Below are 6,000 nucleotides of genomic sequence, written 5' to 3' on the forward strand. Positions count from 1 at the left end.
TGAAAGCATCCTTGTTTTCTCCACCTCACTAGAGACCAAAGTGTGATCTGACTCCTTATCTCCACCCCAGATCTGTTTTTCTATAAACAACCTGGGCCCCTCCTGGGAGGGAGGCCCCCTTTCCTATGTTTAATCCCAACATTGTGGTTGCAACTTCTCACAGACTCAGCTCAACATATCCCCTTCTGTCAGCTGGCACAGGACTTAATTCCAGCTACTAGGGAACCCGAGGCACGAGCATTGAAAGTTCAAGACCTATCTGGGCTACAGAGTGAGTTCAAGGTCAACAGATGACTTAGTGAGAACCAGTCTCAAAATGTAAAATGTGAAGACAGGGCTGGGGATATGGGTCAGTGGTAGAACCCTTGCCTAGCATGTGTGTGGCCCTGGGTTCAACACCTGGCATAGAAGAAACAATCTACATAGGGCTGGGCAGGTTTGGGGATTTTGCTCAGCGGCAGAGCACTTGCCTAGCATGCACGTGGCTATGGGTTCTGTTCCCAGTACTGCCAAAACCTCCACCAAACACTTAGGGCTGACCAGATAGTTGAGTTCATGCTGAAGAAAAGTTAAGTGGGAGTCACAGAGCATAGGTCTCAGAAAAGTCTTTTAGAGGGAGCCCTCTTCCTCTTCCCCAGAAACCGGGTATGTTGCCTGGAAAATGAGTGGCTCGTTCTACCTTGTTTTGGTAAGAGTGGGAGGTGGTTAGTTAGGACTCTTGAGCTCTTGGCATGGCCTTTAAAAACACTAACTTGGGGCTGGAGAGATGGCTTAGCGGTTAGGTGTTTGCCTGTGAAGCCTAAGGACCCCGGTTCAAGGCTCAATTCCCCAGGACCCATGTAAGCCAGATGCACATGGGGGTACATGTGTCTGGAGTTCATTTACAGTGGCTGGAGGCCCTGGCATGCCCATTCTCTCTCTCTCTCTCTCTCTCTCTCTCTCTCTGTTGCTCTCAAATTAATAAATAAAAATAAAAAAAAAATAAAAACACTAAGTTGGGAAGTTAGCACTCCTCTTTGGGCCCTGTTTCCCCATCCATAGGAATGAACCAGGCCTCCAGGGTCTCCTCATACCGTGGTGTGGCTCTCTCAGATTCTGTCGCTATATCAGTCCTAGCTCAAATTTTTGTGGTTGGGGATAATAGGGGCTCGGGGACAAGGCAGAAAGTCACCATGGGAGTGCTGACATCCTGGGATTGATACTTTGTCAGTGTCTAGACCAAAAATAAGTCTTTATCCTGAAGAATAAAACTCAAGGTGGCTCAAGTGATTCTGTCCAATATTATGAGTCTTTTAACCTCCCAAAGGAGAATTGTTTCTAGTTACCTCCTTGACCTTGTCTCAACGGTTCATATTTGACCCTAAGAGAAGCCTAGAGAAGCTCTCTCCCTGCTTGTACCCTTCCAAAGTGTGGTGGGACTGCTGACGAGCTCTTCTGCTCGGGTCTGGTTCGTACACAGAAGGAAAGCCTGAGGCCTCCACATTGGTGGCAGCCAGGTCACGTGTCAACCAACTTTTTTTAAAAAATTTTTATTTATTTATTTATTTGAGAGCGACAGACACACAGAGAAAGACAGATAGAGGGAGAGAGAGAGAACGGGCGCGCCAGGGCTTCCAGCCTCTGCATACGAACTCCAGACGCGTGCGCCCCCTTGTGCATCTGGCTAATGTGGGACCTGGGGAACCGAGCCTCAAACTGGGGTCCTTAGGCTTCACAGGCAAGCGCTTGACCACTAAGCCATCTCTCCAGCCCTCAACCAACTTTTTAAATGGGTCAATAGGCTTAGGTCCCACCCCATAGAGCCATCTCCTCTGAAAAGACAAGGCTTGAGCTTGCGTTAAGGACTGTGAGCAAAGTTCTAAGATGGAAAATGGAGGCATGCTGCCCCAAACCATACCACCCTCAACCTGGCCAGCCACAGCCTGACCTGAGATGGAGCCTGAAGGCACCTTGCCAACTCCGTGAGGAAGAGCAAGGATCAGGGCTTCTCAGGGCGCTGAGAGGGAGAAGAAACCGAAAGCATCTGGGGACTTCCATCTGTGGGATGGTCACTATCTAACTGGTGGCTCAGAGAGAGGTTTCCATGATCAGCCTGGTATGTCTCAGTCCCAGAATGCTTACCCTCCTTAGAGCCCATCAGGGACCCTCACCCAGTATTCACTGGTGAAATCCCACCACTGAGCTCCTGGGATTCAGTCTGCTCCCTCGGTCCCTTCCCCATCCTTTGGAAGGCTTCTCCAGTCTGTCAGAAACACTGCACACCAGTAAGCTGACCTATGGCTTTGGGACTATGTGGAGTTGGAGAGGAGGCCTTGTCATTGACTACATTCAGCTCACACAGGTCTGTCTCTTGACCAAAAGCTGTGTGTGGGGTGGGGGAGGTTGATCATAATCATATGATGAACATTACCCTGCCTTTCTGTGGCCAAGGATGACCTTGAATTCTTGAGCCTCCTGCTTCTATTTCCCAAGTGCTATAGGCATTATTTAACATTTTTATATATTTGGATATAAATATGTTATAGTTATGTATTGAAATATAGATCTTTCAGGGGTGATGGAGATGGCTCAGTGGGTAAAGCGCCTGCAAGCCATACAGGCCTGAGTTTGGGTCCCCAGCACTCATACAAAGGCAGGGAAATGCCAAGCAGACACAGTAGCCCACCTGTCATCCCAGGGCTCGGGAGGCAAAGATGAATTTGTCAGCCAGCTCTGGGTTCAAGTGTGAGACCTTTCTCATAAACAAGGTGGGTAGCCATCAAGGAAGACACTAGACTTCAACCTCTGGCTTCCACATGCATGCCTGCACACACGTGTGCCCACACACATGTGAACATGCATGTATACCACACACATGTGCACACACTCACAAATAGACTCTTGGCGTGGTCAGGCATGCCTGTATTGAGGTGACAAGAGGATTTCAAGGGCACCCTAAACTACATGGTGAGATCCATCTCCAAAATACCAGGGGCTGAGGATATATCTCAGATGTAGAAAATTTGCCTACCATGTGCAAGGCCATGGGTTCATCTTCAGCACTGTCAAAAAAAAAAAAAAAGTGTAACACTCTGTATATAATGCTATAATGGTAGACACACACCACTGTGCACTTGTCCAAAACCACATAATGTCCAGCCCCAAGCATGAACCCTCGTGTAAACCATGGACTTTGAAGGGCAGTCTTGTATCCGTGTAGAGTCGTGGATTGTAGCAAATGTGCCGCGCTGATGGAGCGCATGTGTGATGGCAGAGAGCAGGTAAGAGATTCTGTACCCTCCACTCAATTTTGCTGTGAACCTAAAGCTGCTTCTTAAATAGGTCTGCAGTCGATTCCAACAGTGTAAAAGGTCTTGTCGGGCCAAGGTCCAAAGCGTGATAATGGAAGAGCTGTTTCTACCAGTCCCCGTCCCCACCTTCCAGGCTCCCCTCTCCTCCCTCCACAGCACATGACAACTGTCAGCCTTGTGATGAACTGACTGTGGGTCTCAGCTCACACACTACAGAACTGGGCTTGTTCAAGAAAAGAATGAATCAGTGAGTGGGTATAAGCAGCTTAAGCCAGAATTTCCTGGCCAGGATTCCCTTGCCCAGTAGTGCCTTTGGCTCTTTTCTTACCCCCCCCCCCCCACCTACCTGGCTCAGTTTCCTAGAAAAAGAACTGAGCCCCTTGCAGAATCGCTGCCCATCAGCAAACCCACTAGCATCCGCCTTGTGGAGCAATGGGTCTGACTAGCCACTTCTTTGGATTTGGACTGGATATTTAAAAAATATATATTTTTATTTATGTATGAGATGGGCAGAGAGAAAGAGAGAGATAATGGAGATAAGAGAGATATTTGCCTCTAGCAACTGCAAATAAACTCCAGACTCATCTACCGCCTTGTGCAGCTGGCTTTACATGGGTACTGGGGAATCGAACCTGAGTCCTTTGGCTTTGTGAACGAGCACCTTAACTGCTAAACCTTCTCTCCAACCCAGGACTGGAAAATTTGACTGCTCCTCCACGCCTCTTATCCCAAACTGAGAAAAAGCCATTTCCCCTCCTTTGCTGCCATACATTTCTCTTTAAGATCAGCCTGCCTTTCCATCTCATCTCAATCAAAATGGCTTTCATCAAGAAAACAAATGGGGCTGGAGAGATGGCTTAGTGGTTAAGCGCTCACCTGTGAAGCCTAAGGAAGCCAGTTCGAGGCTTGATTCCCCAGGACCCATGTTAGCCAGATGCACAAGGGGGTGCATGTGTCTGGAGTTCATTTGCAGTGGCTGAAGGCCCTGGCGTGCCCATTCTCTCTCTCTCTCTCTCTGCCTCTTTCTCTCTCTGTCTGTTGCTCTCAAATAAATAAATAAACAAAAATTTTTTTAAATATAAAAGAATTAAGTCCAGGGCTAGAAAAATGGCTTAGTGGTTAAGGCACTTGCCTGCAGAGCTTAACCACCTGGTTCAGGTCCCCAGTACTCAAATAGGCCAGTTGCACAAAGTGGCATTTGCATCTAGAGTTTGTTTGCAGTGGTTAGAGGCCCGAGTGAGTCCATACTCTCTCTCTCTCCTTCTCTCTCTGTCTGCTTGCAAATATTTTTTTTTTAAGTTTTAAGCAATTAAGTCAAGTCATTTTGCAGAAAAAATTGGGTGGAACTGGAGATCCTCATAGTAAGTCGATTAAGTCAATCGTAGACAAATTCCATGATTTCTCTCATTTGAGGGTCTGTCTACAGCCGTGTTGAAAGTTAGGGACGTGGAAAGGGAAAAGAGTCTGGTGGAAGCCTCTTACTAGTTGAGAATCACAAATTTGACTCCTGGCCAAGATGGGGCTCGCCTAACCACACTTCACCTGGAGGGACAATTGCAGATGGAAGCAGGACCTGGGCAGAGAATCAGCCCATCGCACTTTACCACACCCCCGAGTTCATTTGCAGTGGTCAGAGGCCCTGGAGTGTCCATTCTCACTCTCTCTCTTTCTCTCCTTGTCTATATATGTGTACATATATATACGTGTGTGTGTGTAGAATCACAAATTATGTACGTGTGTGTGTGTGTGTGTGTGTGTGTGTGTGTAGAATCACAAATTCTAGCACAATTACATCATTTGGGGGCCAGGACATAGCTTAGTTGGTATAGTGCTGACTTAGCATTCACAGAGCACTAGGTTTGCTCCCCAGGACGGCATAAATCAGGCATGGTGGCTCACGCTCACAGTCCCAGAATGCAGGAGGTGAAAGCAGGAAAATAAGTTCAATAATAAGTCTGAGGGCTGGACAGATGGCTTTGTGGTTCAGGCGCATGCCTGTGAAGCCTAAGGACCAAGGTTTGATTCCCCAGTACTCACATAAGCCAGTTGCACAAGGGTGGGGGGCATACGTCTGGGGTTTGTTTGCAGTGGCTAGAGACCCTGGCAAGCTCATTCTCTCTCAAATAAATAAATAAATAAATATTTTTTGAAAATTATTTTAGAAGGGGGACAAAAAAGTTACTTTAAAAAAAAAGTCTGAGGCCCTCCTGGGCTAATTTTAAAAGTCCCCTCAAAAAAAAAAAAAAACAGGGGCTGGGGAGATGGCACATTACTAGCAACCCCATGAGATAATTTCAGAAGCCACCAAATCCAGAAAAGATCATTATGATAAAGACCCTTAAGCAGGACTGTCCTTTGAGCAGTCCCCATTCACACTCCCCAGTGCACCATACTCTTTTCCTGAGCTCCTCTCCATCGACCTCCATGCTTAAAATTTATGTTTAAAAAGATCTTTTCATAAAGTCGGCTTGTCCTGAAATTCCTTTCCTTTCTGTGACAAAGCCAAGGATCAGGCTTTACTCGAGTGGAGGTGTCGGAAAAGAAGTCCTCACGCTGCTACTGGAGGCAGCATGAGGTGCCTTCCCCCCTCCGCCCCCCCCCCACAGGCCCTGGATTTTATACAGACACATCAAACAACCTATGTAGAGATGCCCGGAAGTGGAAGTGAAACAGTGTAGAGGCACAAAAGGCACTAATAGGAGGGGAGGGA

Source organism: Jaculus jaculus, chromosome 5 (genome assembly GCF_020740685.1).
Source record: "Jaculus jaculus isolate mJacJac1 chromosome 5, mJacJac1.mat.Y.cur, whole genome shotgun sequence".
NCBI lineage: Eukaryota > Metazoa > Chordata > Mammalia > Rodentia > Dipodidae > Jaculus > Jaculus jaculus.